Below are 18,728 nucleotides of genomic sequence, written 5' to 3' on the forward strand. Positions count from 1 at the left end.
GTTAAATTGTGCTGGCTTACTTTGTATTTTGTTTCAAAACTGTGCTTTTAATTGGTCATGTAGAATTGGGAATTCATTTTCTCAGAAGGTTGTGTCTTACTGGCAGGAGGAAGAGGTGAAGAGGAAATTCTCTTTTTCCATAAGTACATGTTTGGTCTTAGGCAAAATTTTTTTTTTTTTTTTTTTTTTTTTTTGCGGTACGCGGGCCTCTCACTGTTGTGGCCTCTCCCGTTGCGGAGCACAGGCTCCAGACGGGCAGGCTCAGCGGCCATGGCTCACGGGCCCAGCCGCTCTGCGGCATGTGGGATCTTCCCGGACCGGACCACGAACCCGTGTCCCCTGCATCGGCAGGCAGACTCTCAACCACTGCGCCACCAGGGAAGCCCTTAGGCAAAATTTTGAAACAAGGAGAAGTGTGACTCTGAGAGTGACATCCTGCCACTTAGCAGCCCGTCCAACCTAGCGGGCCTGAGGGCATCAGGTTATCAAAATTTAGTCCTACGTTATCTATCACTATATTCCTTTCCAGTCTAAACTACTCCAACATTTCTAGTTCCTGAATCATCTGTTTCCATCCCAACCAAAAGTCCCAGTCAACAGTTACTTAAGTACCTGTCCTGATTTGGGCAATGAGCTTGGAACTGTGTAGAAAGAAAGGTGAATCCTATGCTATTTACATTTTCAGGGAGTATACATACAATCTAGGATTGCTTATAAGACATGCATAACTAACTCATTATACTGGAAGACAGAATATGCATAAAAGAGGCATAAACCAAATGAAATGAAAGTTCAAAGAAAAAGATTACAACCAATTGTAGGAACTGGAAAGGTTTTATGGACTTTGAAGAATGTTTAGCATCTTAAAAGCAGAGATGCGTTTGAGAGATGGCATTCCAGGTGGAGAGAATGTTACAGATGAAAGTAGGAGCACCCTGTATGGCTGCCTAAGAGTTGAATATTGCTAAACTTTTGAAGGCAGCATTCACATAGACTGTGATATAAATGGTGCCCCCTGTAGTTGTTCAGCATGGTGGCCATGAGTGAAAGCCAGGAGGCAAGACGTGTGCAAGGATAGGATCAGAGAATCATAAGGAGTATAGCCTGGACCGTATTGTGATGGATCTGTAATGAAAGAGTGAAGTTGTTTTACCCCTTTCACTGTGAGCTAAAAGGTCTTAAAACCTTCTCAAACGCTAAGATTCTATGATTTCTCTAATTCAGTTGGTGAGACGGGCTGAGGAAGATTTTTGAGCAATGGAGTGGCTCAAATTTTCAGAAGATGACTATATATATATATATGGTGAAATGAATTGAGGAGTTACTAGACTTCAGATGTGTATAAAGTGATTCTGCCATCTGAGTGACGCTGGAGTAATACATCAAACTGGGGCTCTGAGGGGTCACAAGATTATTCCCAAACCAGCCCACCCTTACTTTGATACATCTCTACTTCTTCCATATCACACTAAGACTTCATTTTTTTTTTTTTTTGTGGTACGCGGGCCTCTCACTGTTGTGGCCCCTCCCGTTGCAGAGCACAGGCTCCGGACGCGCAGGCTCAGCGGCCATGGCTCACGGGCCCAGCCGCTCCGCGGCATGTGGGATCTTCCCTGACTGGGGCACGAACCCGTGTCCCCTGCATCGGCAGGCGGACTCTCAATCACTGCGCCACCAGGGAAGCCCAAGACTTCATTGTTTTGATCTCTTATTTGGCATCCTTGTTAATACGCTTTGCTAGACTTTCAACTTCAGTATTTCTTTCACCGTTTATGTCTTGTTATCTTTATGTATATCATGTACCTTCTGCCTGCACTTTTGGAAATAGACCTTTCTGAGTTGGTCCTAGGCTTGGACTCTGTCCTGTGAACTGCCTTAGTGGGCAGCCTCTTGATCACAGCTGTTTGTTTCTGGATTTCGATTCCCTTCTTTAGCTCCAGCTCCATGAATCAGGAGCCCAAGAAGGAGGCCTGTTATTAGGCTGTTGGAATAGGATAGGGACAGAGTCATCAGGCTCACACTACAGGAGTGAACGTGGAAAGTAATTCATTAATTCATCAAATGTTTATTGAGCCCTCTTGAGGGTAAGCACGGGCCTTGTGTGGCTTTCCTGGCTGGTCCTGCTTTCATTTCTTTGACCCTTCCTCCCTTCCAATGCTCTAAGAAGTTTAAGATTTTTTTCACAACAGCTGAGTCTCTCTGGGAGTATCAGCAAGACCTCTGGTAGTGTTAGAAGGCAACAACCCGAGGACAGCGGCAGCTGGTTTTATTTTTGGTTTTCCTCAGTCAGGTGTTTGTAAGTTGAGAACTGCCTGTATTCAAACAACGTGATTTGGTAGCATGTCATGAACTCCCGTAGAAATAATGGATGTGGTACAGTTAAAAGGATAACAATGAGCCATTCCTAACATCACAAGCTATACAGTAAATGTTTAAAGACCTGGGTGTGGATTAATGGCTCTGAGGACACGGATATGCTATGGGTCCTTCACAGTCTCATTTTGTGTAAAATTTGAGTCTTGCTTTGGGTGCAGAGATCCGGCCGTGGGTGAACTTGCCTGGGGAGTAGTCATTGTCTCATGGTAGGTACTGGTTGATGCATTTGGGAGATTTTATTTAGGAACTCATTAGATTACTGCATTCATTTGTTCTAGTCATGTTTTAAATTTTATCCCTCATGCACTATTATGAAACAAATAAATAAAAGATATAACTATCCAATCACCTTTTACAATCTATCGATCTGATTTTTAGGTTTTCCTTGTATACTCCTGATCTTTGCTCATAGCCCCACATTTGAAATAGTTATAATCATGATATTGATATAGCCCTTATTTTCAAAACCATATTTTCATAAACACTTTCCATTTTGCTAATTTCTGTACTCTAATTTTCTTTTTTTTTTTTTTTTTCGGTACGCGGGCCTCTCACTGTTGTGGCCTCTCCCGTTAAGGAGCACAGGCTCCGGATGCGCAGGCTCAGCGGCCATGGCTCACGGGCCCAGCCGCTCTGTGTCATGTCGGATCCTCCCGGACCGGGGTACGAACCTGTGTTCCCGGCATCGACAGGCGGACTCTCAACCACTGCGCCACCAGGGAAGCCCCTAGCTATTTTTGAAAAATAAATTTCTATGAGCTCTTTACATATTATAAATATTAATTCTTTTTTTTTTTTTTTTAGTGTCAACAACTTTTATTACCACTTACATATTTCATAGGAAAGGGAATGTAGCAATCAAGTCAGAGTGGTGTAAAAACGCAGGTCGGCCCGTGTTCCTCCATTGACACCCGGGGCAGGCTCTCCGCGACGTCAGGCACAGCAGCTGCACTTGTCCGAGGCCCCTTTGCAGACGCAGCCCTGGGCACACTTGGCACGGGGCAGCAGGAGCAGCAGCTCTTCTTGCAGGAGGTGCATCTACAGGCTTTGCAGGTGCAGGAGCCAGCACAGCTGCAGGAGCCGCCAGTGGGGCAGGAGCACTTGGGGTCCATCTGGAGGAGAAGTGAGGCCCGAGGTCCAAAGCAAGGGGCAAAGCCGCTTCACGGGTCCGGTGGGGGCCGTGTATATAAATATTAATTCTTATTACTTTTACTTGGTTCTAATATTTCTCAATGGGATTTAATTTTGTTTTGTTATTTTGTAAGTTTAACAATTTGAGCTTAGTTTTATCTGGTGTATCTATTTCTGATTAGTATTTGATGAATGCTTTCAAAGTTTTTTAAAAATTATAGTCATAAAGGTAGTGCAGTTCTCTGCTTATTATTCATGTTGCTTCTTGGTCTACTGTCAAGTGTATTGGATTCTTAAAGGCATGTATATTCTAGAATCATGGAATGATCAAGCCAGAGGGAAATTATCAGCTTATATTTTTAATATTTGGAGGATCTAACAAATAATATTTCCCATATCTACAGATAAATGTAGATTTCCAGATGAGAGTTTAGAAAGTAGATGAAAATTACATTTAAGACCTGAATACAGTGAAGCTGGTTGGTAAATTAAGAAATATATTTAACTTCAGGGTTTAATAACAAAAAATTGTATCATGTTTATAAAACACTTTAAAAACACTGTTTGAAAATCAATTTTTCCATGTGTTTTTGAGCATTTATGACACTGCTTTCCAGTGTCCTAATTTTAAAATTTAAATATAATTTCAGAAATGTGGCTTCAAATCATTGGTCATTTGCAAAAATAACTTTAGTGGCCTCTTATTGATTATCTAAACTGTGTCTTGTTGTTGGTTTTCTTCTTCTGAGGCTCAGATTCTATTATGTAACTGGGGTATACTTTTGGAATTTATAAAGCACTTCAACATTTTTTTTATTGGTTTAATTGATCTTATAATCATTTAAAAATAACCTCAGTTACCTGATAAATATTTAGTTTATTGGTAATAGTTGAGCAGTTTTATTTCTCAACTGATTTAGAAATAGGTGTCCAATATATCTTCCAGTATTTCATTACAGGGAGGAAGAATTTAAAAAGCTAATGAAAGGTTGTTTCCTTTAAGTAATTTTAGAAGAGAAATTGCTATATCAAAAATATAAATGGGGCTTCCCTGGTGGCGCAGTGGTGGAGAGTCCACCTGCCGATGCAGGGGACACGGGTTCGTGCCCCAGTCAGGGAAGATCCCACATGCCGCGGAGCGGCTGGGCCCGTGAGCCATGGCCGCTGAGCCTGCGCGTCCGGAGCCTGTGCTCCGCAACGGGAGAGGCCACAGCAGTGAGAAGACCGCGTACCGCAAAAAAACAAACAACAAAAAAAGGGTAAACAAAATCATCAAAACAGTAGTTAGGTTGGTTTTAATACATCACAGAGAAGGAGGAGTCATTCCAGTTGTGTGCTTATGACATATCAGCATACTCTTACCCTGGGTCAATAGATATGATAACCACAGTTTGCTCATGGTTACTGAACTGATAAATTATTGTGTGGGATGTGAAATTGAACCAATTCAATTAGGAAGGCTCAGAATGAAGTTTGAGGCAAGTTAGGATTGACAGATGAGAACAAATGAATAATAAACTATTCTTACAGACTATTATAGGTTCGGTTTTACATTTTTAATATCTTCAGTATTGGTAAAGATGTTCTTGCATGTGGGACTCTTTCTTTTGAGGGGTAAAAAAGGGAAATTTATCTTCTTTGATCACATGATCAATTTCATTGAGCTGCTTTATTTTCACTCAGAAAGAGGATAGGAACTAATATCCCTAATGTGTTACTGTTTAGACCTAAGTACACTAAAGGGAAATTTGTCAGTTCTGATAGTGTTTGGAATGGAGTATGACATTCATCTCTGATTCTGCACCTACTGTATTTTCTCACAGGTTTTATTTTTTCATTTCAAGTTTGCTGTCCCATTGCTCATGCTGAACAACAGACTTACAGAATCATATCTAATATATTATTGAAGGAAAGTATATGTGACACTGCGACCTTTTGACTCTCGTATTGTTTTCAAATGTTATTTACTAAGTTTTCCATGAAATGATTTTTAAGGAGAATCAAAGGGATTCTCTGGCATAAAAAGGATTGATAAATCATATTTGGGAATGATGTTATAATGATTTCCATTATAACAAATGGAAAACAAAACAAATGGAAAACAAAAGAACATGTGTCTTCAAACTCATCTACTTCCTACTCATCTATTTCCTACTTCCTCATTTGGAGGTTCTTGTCAAATACACTAGTTGAAATCCAGGCAGGGCGAATTGATATTGTAAGTCTTAAAAGTACAAGAAGCTCATGTTTTGTATTGATACAAGCTCTTGTATTTATATTTAGTCTTCAGTGAGTGAGCTTGTACATCTTGCTCAGTTTTTGTCTCTGTCCTCATTCCCCAATGCCAGGCCGCCATTCTGTCTCTTTATAATATAACAAAATGACCAATCAGTGTTAGGACACTTTGAGTGAAAGAGATGCTCAGAGACTCATTTAAGCAGCAAATTGTCACAGAGATGTGGTTTAGTTTTGGCTATTGTTTACTTTATTTTGGTGGAATAATCAGCAAGAAAACAAGAGAGGAGTGAAATAGATGCAAGAGAGGAATATTGTGGACTTTAAGAAGGCATTGTTGGTTGATAACACTTTCTTGAAAAACGAGCCCCAAAGTGTACCCCCATAGTGGCGATTTCTTTTGTTTTGTTCTCTTAATTGATATCGGATAGTCAGAATCAGTATGGGAATAAAAGGGAATCACTTGAGTCATCTGCCCGAGTAGGGAGACTCCATATAAGTGAAGTCTCTGAGTCTAGATACTCTATGCAAAGGAAACACTATGTTTTATTTCAGAATTTCTTGAATTTACTCTTGACAAGAATGCCCCCGAGCCTGTAAATTATTATCATTGTTGTTACTAAGTGGCATAGATGAGAGACTGAACTTAGTAAATAATCATTTAAATTATATATTCAATCAACAGCAAGGGCAGATCTATTAAAAGTGTTTTCTGGGGCTTCCCTGGTGGCACAGTGTTGAGAATCTGCCTGCCAATGCAAGGGACATGGGTTCGAGCCCTGGTCTGGGAAGATCCCACATGCCGCGGAGCAACTAGGCCCGTGAGCCACAGTTACTGAGCCTGCGCGTCTGGAGCCTGTGCTCCGCAACAAGAGAGGCCGCGATAGTGCAAGGCCCGCGCATCGCGATGAAGAGTGGCCCCCACTTGCCGCAACTAGAGAAAGCCCTCACACAGAAACAAAGACCCAACACGGCCATAAATAAAATAAATAAATAAAATTGAAAAAAAAAAAAGAATGATCCATGCTTTAAAAAAAAAAAAAAGTGTTTTCTGACCTGAAAGAATATTATATTTTCACATCATTGTTTGCATTCCCTTCAAAGGATGATTACAGCATTTGTTCAGGGTATAGTTTTTATGGGTCAACAGCCCAAAGTCTTAAATCTTGTGCCTGGGTAGATGCTGTGTTGTACAGTAGTAATTCTGTAAATTATTTACAATAAAGGGGAAAACACTGGAGAAAAGATCTATCTGTGTACTGCTCCCAGTTTTACAACAAGGGAATACTGTTAAAGTTCCAAAGTAGCTTCAGTAGTTCAGTAGTTGAGCTATTCCATCCCCTCCCCCCTCTCCAACATCCTGTTGCATCACAAATATTTATCATTATATTCATTGGTTCTCCACCCGCCTTGTGGGCTGTTGTGCTTGCTGTCACCCGGCCAAGAGGCTGGGGAATGCCTATCCACAAACAGCATGGGGTGTCTGGCTAGGATGCTCACCAGGTCCTGTAACTGGCTAACACTGAATTGTCGTCACAGTTGTGCCATTGAAATCCATGTAGAGTCAGCCTATTTAAATAATTACCAGAATCACCAATAGCAGGCATGTTGCTGCTAGTCATAGTGAAAATATACATACTATTTGTGGTGAGAAAAAAACTGAAGTCTACAGCATTTGGAGATGTCATTCTGATGTGTTATGGAAGCATTAAAATTAAAGAAAAAGAAAAATGACTATTTAAACAAAATTACTGCCTAAAAACACTAGTCTGTTTGACTGCTTGGTTAACAGTTTAAAAGACTTGTCTGGTTTTCCTGAAAAGTCCATTTAGTATTAACTGGCTACTCACTTTTAAAATATTAAATGTAAACTAACACAAAATACAATACGATAGATAATAACATACATAGCATACCGCGGCATACCCCGCTTGTTTCAGAAGGGATGGATGTTTTTGAAGAGTATTGGCCGGGAACTTTGTAGACTGGAGTTATGGGTTTTGGGGAAGAAGACCAGAGAAGGTGCCCTTCTCATTGCATTATATTATGGGATGTGTCCTGTCAACATAACTGATCACCGTGATATTAACCTTGATCACTTGGTTAAGGTAGAGTCTGCTAGGGTTTCCACTGTAAAGTTACTACTTTTCTCTTTCCATGTTCTGTTCATTGGAAGTCAGCCCACACTTAAAGGGAGAATAATTAAGCTTTACCCCTCGGAGGGAGGGAGTATCTACATGATTTATTTATTTTGGTATGGACTCATAAATATTTATTCTTTTATTCTTTCGGTTATCATCCAGTGCTAATCACTCTTTATTTTGTTGCTCATAAGCTTATTTTAAACTTTTTAAATTGTATTTTGCTTAGCCATCTGGTATTCTGTGTAGCTTGGTGCCTCATGCATCACCCGTCTTTTTGGCCTGTCCCACCTCCACGTGTTTATGTTCTTTCTTCAAACCAAGAGATTTGGTTTTGCAGCTTTGGTTAGCACTTAAGGTCATTTTCATAGTCAAGTCTTAATGTATGCGCTGTGGGAGGAGAAGTCATAACACAAAACTTCTTGTCAGCAGATTGGCGAACTTACCTGAGAAATTGAGACTCAAGATTGTGAGAATGTGTGACTAGGACCGAAAGCAGATTTCCAGGTAGGAAATCAAAATGATTTTCTTTAACTCCTTTGCACTTGACTTTGTAGAACTCAAATCACCATTTCTTGTGAGATACAAAATTCCAAAAGGAGGGGTGGCATAAATATTGGGGTTGCATTAGCAAATCACGTTGTGTTCCTCTTTTAGATTCTTTTTAAGATTCTTTTATTTGATTTTTAAACAGTAAGGTAATAGCTGAGCTTTGAAATGAAACCCAAGGGGAGCTTGCAGAAGTCTATCTGTATTTGCAAATTATTATAGATATGATTTTGAACGTTGAGGCCTATTGAGAAGTACCCATCAGAGTAGAAATAATATTCAGATTTTTCATGTCAGAGTACAGCTGTGGTTACAGGATGTTTTATGTATTTCACAGAATATTTACTAAATACGGATTGATTTCTATTTGGCATTTCTCATCAACTCCCTTAAGATGTGATAAGGTCATAAACTCTGTTAGAAAGGAGGGGCTCAGGGAGAGGAAGCTCCCAGATTGCATATGTGCTCGAGTTTCTGCATACTAATGTTACCAAAACAAGCATCAGTTTGCCACTGTGGCAGTCTTACAAAGAGTAAGTTAAAAAAAAAATCGAGCTCATGTGAACACGAAGACAAGCAACTGAAAATCTGGAATACAACTAGAGTTAACATCATGCAGTGATTCTTACCTTTGCTGTTGGAAGTATAAAAGCAGCGTGATCCCTCCAGCTAAATTACAGAGATTTCAACTCCATGGGAACATGAAGAACCTATCTGTCAGAGGGTGTGTGTACACAAATGCTTTCAAAGCACGGGGGTGGGAATGAGTTTGGGGCGGGCACGGTGGCCGGGGCACAGAGACCAACCCTCCAAGTCTTGCCCACGGATTTTTATGTCTGTATTATAATAAGGCCTTTGTGCAAGGAGGCTAGATAGAACTTCATGTCTGCAGCCCTCTGGACTTTTACATGATCTAGCTGCCATCACCCACCTCCCTTGTCTCTTCAGAAAGGAGGCAAGAAAAGGCAATTGAAGAATACTGCGGGGAGGGAAATGCTCCTCCCCGTTTTTCTTTTTGGAATGTCAACAGAGTTATGGCTTTTCTGTGTGTCTCTAGGGGTAGTTGGCTGCTTCTGTCCACCGTCTTTTTCTAGGGAGAGCCTTTGAATTGCAGTCTTCACGTAGTGGGGGGCTCCTGAAAGCTGTAATCAGCTTCCTCCTTTGTGGGGAGGAGTGCTTTCTGGTGGTCATCTGGTGTCCTACCTTCTACTTAAGGCCCCGGGGATGGCGTGGAGTGATTGGTGAATTAAGTATCCCTGCCCACCATTACTTGGCCTCTGTCTCAACTCTGAAACTTCAAGTCCCTTATCGAACTTGTGCCTCACAGCCACGCTCATCTCCGTCAATCCCACCAATCCTTTGGTTAGTTTCTTCACTTGAAGAGATAACTTCACAACCCGACTATTTATTATTTGTCCATGTCCCTGTCCTGTATTTTGGGAATGACAGGAAAGTCTGGAAAATGTTTATTTTTGCTGTACTTCAGTTTAGCTGATCCATGGGATAAATCAGATGTCCTGCTCTATCTTGGTTAGCTCTGAGAATAATCTCTAATAAGTCTTAGACCATTTTTGTACCACTTAAAATTTGAGGTTGAGTTTGGATGGCTCTCTGCACCAGGTTCAGAGATACAAATCTTTACTCTTTTCCTTTCACTCCTAAAGGTTATGCCTGCCCAACCTCATGGATGGCTCTGTGGTGGTAGAAGGAAATTATTGATGAAAGGCCTGAGGATTTTATGTGCCTGCGGGCATAACAGCTAAATGTTTTCAGCTTACACTTTGGGCCACACTCATCATTTCTTCACCCAAAGAAATGATCTATTTCCCCCATTGTTTCTGCTTGAAACATTCTTTCTGGCTTTACTCTTAAAAATAAATGATCTGCAACTAAGATGACATATACCCACATACCATCAGTTTCATTTATTAATTAATTTGTGACTTTACTATTTTTGACTTACTTTTGTGTGCTGGCCTGAGCAGCCGAAACACAACTGGTAAGTGTCTGAGCTAATGTTCTAGAAGTAAAGTGCAGACCGCAAAATATTGCAGTGCGTTGAAATGGGCTATAAGAGAAAATACACAAAGCCTAGCTGTGACATAACAGGGAATCAAGTTCTGCCGGGGGACTTGACAGAGGAGTAAATTCTAGAGCTGCATCTCGCAAGCTGCATTGCAGTCTGTCTAGAAGGCAGCACAAGGAAAGGCATTCCAGGAAGACAGAGCCCTGGCATGCAAAGAACCAAAGACATAAAACCAACAAGTAAATCTTCATATGGCTGGATTACAGGGTATAGGGAGAGGATGGATGTCACGAGGGAAGGATCTGGAATGCTCGGCAGGAACCAGGTCAGGGAAGGTATGCCATGCTTTATGTTGGAGCTCTATCCTATTAGGCAAGGAGAAGAGACACGTTCAGATTTGCGTTTTACCAGGAGCTCTCAGGCCGCATCACGAGAATGAATTAGCGGGACCCAAGCCTGCACTGGAAGACATAGTTTGCAGACAGTTACAGTAATCTTCAAAAGAAACAACTGGAGGCCTGAACTCATGCTGGGATATTCAGAATAGTGAGCACAGGATGGATTTGCAAGTCTGGGAAACAGTACTAGTGACTAAGTCAGTGTGAAGGATGAGGGAAAGAGAAGGCAGTTCTCAGGACTCTAGCTGGACCACAAGGTGAAGAGGGATGACATTGCCCGGGATGAGAAATACAGGAAGATGAGCAGGCCTTTGAGAAAAGCAGTGACCTGCATTTTAAACTTGTTCTATCTATCGTCATGTGTGGTCTATGGAAGGATCGCTGGTTTGGGGATCAGAAAGAACCTGAGTTTCAATTTTACTTCTCCAATTTATCACCTGTGTAGTTTTAGGTAAGTTACGTAACCTCTGGGGTCCTTAAGTTTCCTGGTCTGTTAAGTGGGCGCTAGTAGTTACTAGCTTGAAGCCCATTGGTGAGGGAGAAGAGAGATAATCTATGTAAAGCTCCTGACTCAAAGCCAGTTTTTAAATAAAGGGCAGATTATTATCTCTGCTGTGGTCTGTAGGCAGATCTTGAAACCTGGAGCCTAGAGGGGAGGCTGAAAATGCAGTCTTCAGATTCAAAAGCATAGGGAAGAACAGAATTTATCAGGGGCCAAGGCAGCCTGCCCATTCATTCGTCCAGAATCAGTTGTTCAGAGCTGGTGTGTGTCAAGTTCTGTGCAAGAACTAGGGAAGTTAAGACGAAAAAGACTGTCTCTGGCCTCAAGGATCTTAGAGCCTATAAGGGTGACACAGGGAAGGGAATCAAGAGTGTTTTGAATAAGAAGAGGATCAGGGCAAATCAATATATCCAGATTTTAAAAGTTGTGTAGGGCTTCTCTGGTGGCGCGGTGGTTGAGAACCTGCCTGCTAATGCAGGGGACACGGGTTCGAGCCCTGGTCTGGGAGGATCCCACATGCTGCGGAGCAACTAGGCCTGTGAGCCACAGCTACTGAGCCTGCGCGTCTGGAGCCTGTGCTCCGCAACAAGAGGGGCCGCGATACTGAGAGGCCCGTGCACCGTGATGAAGAGTGCCCCCCCCTCCTCGCCGCAGCTAGAGAAAGCCCTCGCACAGAAACGAAGACCCAACACAGCCAAAAAAAAAAAAAAGTTGTGTAACATAACATATATTCGTAAAAAGACATACACAGTTGGATGAATTTTCATGAACTAAAGAGCAGATCAAAAAACAGGACGTTATTAGCATTCCAAGAGCACTTCTCTTGTCTTTTTCCAGCACAAGGGTAACTACTATCATATAGATTTTGCCAACTTTTGTACCTTACATGTATGGAATCATACCATACGCTGTGTTCTCTTTTGTTTCTGGCTTCTTTCACTTACCAATACGTTAGCAAGATTCATTCATGTTTCGGGATGTAACAGTCATTGTCTCATTGTTGTATGGAATCCCACTGTATGAATTTACTACAATTTATTCATTCTGCTATTAATGAATTTGGGTTTTGATTTTGGCTATTACAGATAATGCTTGTGTGAATATCTTAGTACATATCTGTTGGGTGTATTCCTAGGGGTGGAATTGCTGGATCTCAGGGCTTGTACATATTTAGTGTTAGTAGTTAACAACCACACACTTTTTCAAAGTGGATGTGCCAATTTATACTCCTTTCAACAATACCTGAGGGTCCTAATTGCCACCACCCTGCTGTGGTATTTTCATCTTTCTCATTTTGACCATTTTCATGGTTATGTAGTGGTATAGCCTTGTAGTATTAGTTTTCATTTCTCTGATGATTAATGAAGTTGAGCCCCTTTTCATAAGTTTTTGGCTGTTTTATGCTCTCTTTTATAAAGTGCCTGTTGAAATATTTCGTTCACTTTTCTATTGAACTTTCTGCCTTGTTGAAGCATCAATTTTAAACAATGAGAATTATTTACAAAGGACCTACCAAGAGCTATTCTAGCAGGGGGATCAGAGGAGAGGACAGTAGAGTCATACTTTTGCCCTCATAATCTTGACCAGTCTTTACAAAAGGTTGGCTGGGCACAGGAGGAGTGAGATGATTGACAGATAGAGGTGGGACCCAGAGAGCATTTTTGCATAGATGTGAACCTGTGTATGTGTGCTACCAATATAGAGCCACTGGAGAGGGTAAGGTGGTTGATGTAAAGGAAAGGTGATCATTGATTGAGCAGAATGCTGGAGCAGCCAGAGTGCTCTTAACTCCAGGAAGGGCTGATTGGGACAGAAGGAGGGGAGGATAGGGAGGTGTGCTACTAAGTTTATGGGCAGAAACTGTACGTGGATGAAATTTTTCCTTGACAAACTCATTATTTTATTTTACTTAAAATTTATTATTTATTACTATTTTTATTTTATATACAATTTCTAAAGGTTATACTCCATTTACAGTTGTTACAAAATATTGTGTTGTACAGTACATTCTTGTAGCCTATCTTACACCCAGTAGTTTGTACCTTACATTTTTTTTTTTTTCTTGTGGTACACGGGCTTCTCACTGTTGTGGCCTCTCCCATTATGGAGCACAGGCTCTGGACGCGCAGGCTCAGCGGCCATGGCTCACGGGCCCAGCCGCTCCGCGGCATGTGGGATCGTCCCTGACAGGGGCACGAACCTGTGTCCCCTGCATCAGCAGGCGGACTCTCAACCACTGTGCCACCAGGGAAGCCCTGTACCTTACATTTTACTTACGGTTTTTGTGAAGGAGAAGGCAAAGCCACTTGTCTGTAAAAGTTGGATAATATTGAAGAAAACGGGGAACATTTGGAGCAGCCTCTAGAAGCATGGTGATAATGCTCACCTGACCTGCAGAGGGCTCAGCAGAAGTAGCCTCCACAGTTGATGGTCCTCCACAGCAGAAGTAGCCTCCACAGTTGATGGTCCTCAGCCACTCCGAGGAGGTGATGCAGGACCTGGAGGGCCAGTGATCTAAAAGTGGTTTTGTGGATGAGTACGCTGAAGGCCAAGGTGGCAGAGGGTGCTGGCAAGGATAAGGGAGAAGTTGGTTCCCAGCAGGATCTAGACAGGATCGGGAAAGGAGCCTGGAAGAGGAGCGGGGGAAGAGGAAGGAGCTGGGGAAGAGAGAGATAGGCTGGGGAGGAAGAGGTCCTGAAGTATTGGAGGAGAGGGGCTGAGGAACTGAGTGTCTCTGTGAGGCTGGAAAACAATAGCCCGGGAATGGGACAGGTTAGGTGACGTGATGAGATTGACTAGAATACCTGTCCTACCCCTGTAAGGTGTTGTGGAAAATGATCAAACACTTAATTAAGCAAAGAACCTCTCAAAGGGGGTCACATTTTGAGTTTTAGTTTATCTTCATTGTTAGTTAATAAACATTTTTCATTAAATGAAGACGTCTGAAGAAGTTTCATTGGAGTATTGTCCCCCCCCATATCAGTCATTGGTCCTTAGTTGGTTCAATAAAGTTGGTTTTAGATAATGAAGGCAAATATAGGGACCCAAATGTCAGGTTTTACCCTTAAGTAAAATGCTGAAAATGAAGATCTGTTGCATCAGCAACTTCCACTGAAACAGGGTGGGCCTGTCACTTTAAGCACTTACATTGGGAGTCTTCATTTGATCCATTCGGAGTCCTCATTTAATCCAACACTCATTTGTTGTGTTTCCTCATTGCTACACATGGAAATTAATAGACTGTGCTAAAATCTTTGGTTTAAATTTAGTACATAAGATGCATATTGTGTGATGTTCTCAGCTGAAGTCTTGAGAGTGAAGTTTACATTTTCCTAAAACTAGCAAATATTGCATTGCTAAATGAAAAAGGCTTCAGTAGAAGAACTGTATCAAGGAACTGGCAGATTGCACATCCTATGATGTATCCCAGTATGTGTACGATTTACCAGGTAGCTTGCTGAAAATGTAGATTTGGGGCCTGTCCATGGAGGTAATGATGTGGGTTGTCTGCAGACTCAACTTTGAGAGACTTATAGACAAGTGTCTAGTTTTGGAAGATTGCTACAGTACTGGGCACCACCCTAAGTCCTTGTGACAAAGAAACAAAATAAACAACAAGAAAGGAAAAAGTAGAAAGTAGAAAAAGTAAAGTAGAAAAGAAAAAGCTAAGGAGAAAATAAGATTGATGAGGGCAAGAAAAGAGACAAGAATTTAAGTCCTGAAGAAATCCCTCTACAAATTTCTGTTTCAAAAGGCAGATTTCAAAGGATGATAGAATCACAACGATTTTAAGATTACAAGTGAAAAACAATGTGAAGTATGCAAGGTTACATGGGAAAAAAATATCAAAAGATACTGTCCATGAAGAGCCAAACTGGTTATAAATTCAAACTTCAAGTATCAAAATTAAAATGTAACGGTAAGTTTTATTTTTCCAACAACTTTTAAAATTGTAATGTGATGGGTATATTACTTGGGATAAGTTTTGGTCATAGAACAGGATTGTTATTATAAACAAATTGGATTATTTTATTTTTCTCCTGAATATCAGATCATGCCAGTGAGTTATCGAGGCAACCTTCAATGTCCAAGATGATTAGCACTGCTGCCTAGGGTTGTTGTAAAGATTAAATGAGATTTGAACTCTGGATGTCAGAATCCCTGGGTTCAAATTATTGCCCTGCCACTAACTAGCTTTATACCTTTGGGCAAGTTAATGCAGCTTAGTTTCTTCATTGGTGAAATAGGATAATAATAGTGCCTACCTGTAGCAATGTTGCCAAAAATAAATAAGTTAGTAAATGTAAAGCATTTGGAAAAGTGCAGGCCACATGGCAGACATTCAACAAATGTTACTCTGAAACATAACATCTATTGTCATTCTCTGTAAAAGCACGTACATTTTTTTAAATGATTATTCAAAATAGGGACATACATATGATTTTATAAAGTTATACTTATCTTGAGCCTTAGTCAATTAAATTATTGAATACCTACTCCTAAGACACTCCAAGCTCTGCTGTGACAAGTAAAACATGGCCCCATCCCCCCGGACACTCGAGCCTTGGTAAGTTATCCTGTTAACTTGGTTTTCTGGGGTAGATATTATGTTATGTTGGGGAATAGCATAGATGTTAATTGAAACTATGTTTTGAAGCACAAGTAAAAGATAGTGCATGAAGGACAGAAGGGGATGCTAATAATAGATCATAGCTTGATGTATTTCTAAGCATAGCAGATCACCCAAGAAAAGATGTTGGTATTCTTCCAGAGCTAGATATAGTAAAATGGATGCAACAGAGATAATATCAGAAAAACTGGATATTCAAGTGCTAAGTCTGCTATTTCCTGATTATGTGACTGTAGGCAATTGATTTGACCTATGTCTCCGTTTCTTCACCTGAGAAACAGGCCCATAGCCACTTTGCTGAGTAGCTTGTTTAAATGAGCCAATGTTTGTGAAGATGTTTTATGAGCTACGAGATGTTAGGCATTTGTATGTTTTTTTCATGATTTATATTCTATAAGGCTTGCGGATTTCTGAAGATCCATGACTCAGAAATGAGTACTTAGAATAATGTAGTTTTAATAGGATTACAGAGAACTTTATTATTCTCTGTAGAATTACTGTAGATCAATAATAGATGGGTAACTTGTGGCAGAAATCAGAGCCCCCAAAAAGTCGCAGCTGGAAGGTGAAACAGGACAGAGAGGTATGCGGCTGACCTAAGGAAACAGTTCACAAGCTGTGGAATAGGAACTGAACCGGAAGATTCTCCCCTCCGCTGTCCACACCATTCCTTGACTATTTCTCAACTGAGTGGAAGGAGTACAGGCTTTGAAGTCAGACCTGAGTTAAAATCCCTGCTCTGTCACTTACTAGCTGTGACTCAGGCACGTTATGAAACCTCTGTGAGTCTCACGTCCCTCATCTGCAGAAGGGTAGAATCACTTGCCTGGCAGAGTTGTGGGCACTAGAGATCACGTCTGCAAGGTACCTGCCCAACAGCTAGCTGATATGTTATTTTTCTCATGATTATACACTGCCAAATTTCAAGGCAACTTGAATTACACACTTGTTGAATAGGAATACTAAGGCAACTAATAATAGCAACTGTTTAACTGAAGGGTTCCATGTGCCAGGCACAAGTCCAAGTACACTACACCTATGAGTATTTATTTAATCTCCAAAACAGCCTGACGATGGAGGTATTACTGTTATGGCCACTGAGGCTCCAGGAGTGTAACTAACGTGTCCAAGGTCACCCAGCAACTTTATGGTGGAGCAGGTTTCCAAACCTGGCCGCTTGTGACTCCGGATCCCACTTTCCTAGTTACTGGATTATTCCTGTTCCTCCCTGGCCAGTTTAGGGATGTGGGACAGAGAATGAAAGGACTAGTTGTTTCACGAGAACTGTTTTTTGAGTAGGGTGAGTATTTGCTTTCGGAATCTTCATTCGGGTAGACGGTATTGGAAGGGGCCAGCGCTTACCCATCATGTAACTTTTGAGTATGTTATGAAGCCTTGTAGAGCTCCACCTGCCTTCTTTGTACAGTTTTATACTTGTCAGGATTGTAGTGAGCATTTAAACGGTGGATGATAACTGGAGGGCACAGTCCTGGCAGCCATCTCCAGTTCTAATCTCTGCTCCCCACTCCCTTCTTAAGTAGCAGGCTGGCACTGAGGACAGAGCCTTGGGGAATGCCTGCTTTCTTTTTCCACTTTAAACCAATGGGGTTCTCTGTTATTCAGCACTCCCATGTTTTAAACCAATGGTGTTATATCACAGGATTCTCCAACTGATCCCCTTGAAAGGGCATTAAAATATTTGCTCACATACCTTCTCATTGATCTGTTACATACTTCCAATCAACTGCCTTAGGTGAAGATGGGCACATCACGTCGGTCTTTTCATTGATTTGCATCCTGTGTCTGGATATGTGCACTCAGAGCACAGTCCCTTTAAGAACCACTAGCCCTCAGCAAAAATAACCTAGAGCAGCTCAGGTTACTGCCAGGCTCCAAAGACTCTTCAGGGGGTCAGGTTGCTTATTTCTCTGGCACCTACCTCAGCAGGAATGTAGGAAGAAGTTTTATTTATGCCAGCAGAGGGGGTCTGGGTGGATCTGTGCACTGGAGTCCCCACCTCTAGCCAGGAGCCCTCACCTCTGACTTTTTCTGGACGTGCCCCCTATTTCATGGTAGGAAGGTTTTTGGTTGGGCCACTTAAGTGGCATTCGATTCATTGTGACCCTGTCCCTGGACCTGGATGTCGGAGCCAGTCTTTCCTATGAACCTTGGGTTTTGGATTGTTTCTTTGAAAAACAAAAATGAAAACGATATCAAAAGCCATCAAAACAAACATGCACCTCCCATCCCAAAATTGAAAGCATGGCAGTGCAGTGAGGGGAGGTCACGGGAGGACACGGCCTTTTCCCCTGGACCCCCTGTGCCTGCACGTGTCTGTCTCACCAGCCTTTCTTGTAAGGAATGTTTTTACTGGCTGTACATAAGCCCAAGGAACAAAGAATAAACAGGGCCTAATGCTCTGTAAAGATAAACAAACAAACAAATGGAATGAAGTCTTCAATTGTGAAAACAGTGAGATATCTTAAGAGGCGGTACAGTATGGGAGGGGGCAAAGAACCGGCGAGGGCTTAGACCATCCGGGGCCTTGTCCCAGCCATGCTACTGAATTAGCTGAGAGGCAGAATTGTTGAGTTTTGTCAGCTAAGTGGTATCTGTGGGTGACTCACGTTCTTTAATTTTCCTAGAAGGAAGATGTGGCTCAGAGAGGTTGGGTGACTTACCTAAAGTTACTCAACTTTAGGTTGGTAGTAGATCTGGACCTACAGCCCAAGTACACACA

The 18,728-nt window shown here is 41.6% G+C and overlaps 1 protein-coding gene and 1 pseudogene across 5 annotated transcripts in view; one reads left to right on the forward strand and one right to left on the reverse strand.

Annotated features, from left to right (window-relative positions):
• HIVEP2 (HIVEP zinc finger 2) overlaps positions 1-18,728 on the forward strand; it is a 191,667-nt gene that overhangs the window by 37,819 nt on the left and 135,120 nt on the right. For 3 of the 5 annotated variants that reach the window (XM_027084851.1, XM_027084845.1, XM_027084877.1), the window contains exon 2: positions 8,316-8,390. The exons of 1 other annotated variant lie outside the window; for it this stretch is intronic. The gene's annotated coding sequence lies outside the window, so the exon portion shown is untranslated. Of the gene's footprint in view, positions 1-8,312; positions 8,391-18,728 lie in introns of all 5 variants that reach the window. One more of the 5 variants, XM_027084867.1, reaches the window with a different exon arrangement.
• LOC113608499 (metallothionein-1E pseudogene) lies at positions 3,186-4,607 on the reverse strand (annotated as a pseudogene).

Source organism: Aethalodelphis obliquidens, unplaced genomic scaffold (genome assembly GCF_003676395.1).
Source record: "Aethalodelphis obliquidens isolate GAN/ISIS:26980383/991018 unplaced genomic scaffold, ASM367639v1 scaffold3, whole genome shotgun sequence".
NCBI classification, from domain to species: Eukaryota; Metazoa; Chordata; class Mammalia; order Artiodactyla; family Delphinidae; genus Aethalodelphis; species Aethalodelphis obliquidens.